A 1,705-nucleotide genomic window follows, 5' to 3' on the forward strand; every position below is an offset into this window, starting at 1 on the left:
AAGGCCCTTTTGTCAAATTCAGTCTGCACTGAGGGGATGCTGCAGGTAAGGTCTGGAGAGCGCATGCTGTAGCTGCACTGATGATGTGACATGTAGGAGGAGATATATGAAGGCAATCAACCTTTATTTAGACAGGTAAATCCCATTGAGCCTCAAGGACTCATTTACAAATGAGACCTGATTTCAACAAAGAAAGATGACAACAATGGACAACAACGACAACAATAAACAATTATAAAAAGTAAGATATTCCAGGAAACAGGAGTGGAGAAGGCCCTTTTGCCTAGTTCAGTCCTCATTGAGGGAATACTGCGGGTAATAATGTCCTGAGAGCGCACTACGTAGCTGCACTCACATATATACATTTAGGAGTAGATGTATGAAGGCAGCAGACCAAGAAGTGATTTAAAGATGAAAATGTACCAGTGGGAGAGTCTGTGTGAAGTTAATGATGTCCAGTTAACCAGTGAATACAGGGTGCAGTGGTGGGTACGATAATCACAGCCAGTTATGAATCTTAGTGCACCATGATAGACAGCATCCAACATCTGCAGGGTTCTTGTAGGAGCGTTCATGTAAATAATATCACCATAATCAATTGAGGGAAGGAAAGTCACAGATACAAGGCGTTTTCTAGCTTTCAGGGTTAGACAGGATCTGTTTCTGAAAAAGAAACCCAGTTTAACTTTCAGTTTCTTTACCAAGTTTTCCACATGGAGCTTAAAAGAGAGATGTGAGTCGACCAAGATACCCAAATATTTATAGGAATCAACAAACTCAATGGGGACACCATTTGAGGATAAAATCGGAGGAAGAACTGCTGGGACCAACTTCCTATTTGAAAAAAGCATCCCTTTGGTTTTGTTGGCATTTAGGACAAGTTTGAGGCGGAACAAATCTGTCTGGATGTAGTTGAATGCAGATTTCAAAAGCTGGAAAGCCTTAGCAACAGTTTTAGCTCGACAATAAACAACTGTGTCATCAGCATAGAAATGTATGGATGCATTAGGGATGTTTTTACCTACATTATGTATGTATATTGTAAAGAGGGTGGGTCCTAAGACTGAGCCTTGTGGTACACCATTGTTGACTGTTAAATAACTGGAGGAAGTACCATTATGTTGAACACATTGCCTCCGGTCTGAAAGATAGTTAGAGAACCAACCAATGGTGTGATCTGAGAAACCAATATCTGAGAGTTTATGACACAAGATGTTATGATCCACAGTGTCAAAAGCTTTAGACAGGTCTAAGAAAAGTGCAGCACAATAATCCTTAGCATCCAGTGCTTCAACAATATCATTAAGAACCTTCAGTGAGGCAGTGGTTGTGCTGTCTTGTTTCCTGAAACCAGATTGATGTGGAGGTAAGATGTTAAATGATTCCAGGTAATTTTTGATTTGAGAGTTTATCAGTTTTTCTAGAACCTTGGCTAAAATGCAGAGTTTACAGATTGGTCGATAGTTGTTCAGTGAGGTGGGGTCTCCTCCCTTCAGCAAAGGAAGAACAAAGGCTGTTTTCCAAGTGTCTGGGATGGAGTTTTGTCTTATGGAGAGATTGAAGATGTGGGTCAGACCAAGGCAGCAGACCAAGAAGTGATTTATAGATGAAAATGTACCAGTGTGAGAGTCAGTGTGAAGTTAATGATGACCAATTGGTGAATGAATACAGAGTGCAGTGATGGGTACAGTAGTTACAACCAGTT

Source organism: Nematolebias whitei, chromosome 21, assembly GCF_014905685.2.
Source record: "Nematolebias whitei isolate Nwh7 chromosome 21, NemWhi1, whole genome shotgun sequence".
In the NCBI taxonomy this organism is placed as follows: Eukaryota; Metazoa; Chordata; class Actinopteri; order Cyprinodontiformes; family Rivulidae; genus Nematolebias; species Nematolebias whitei.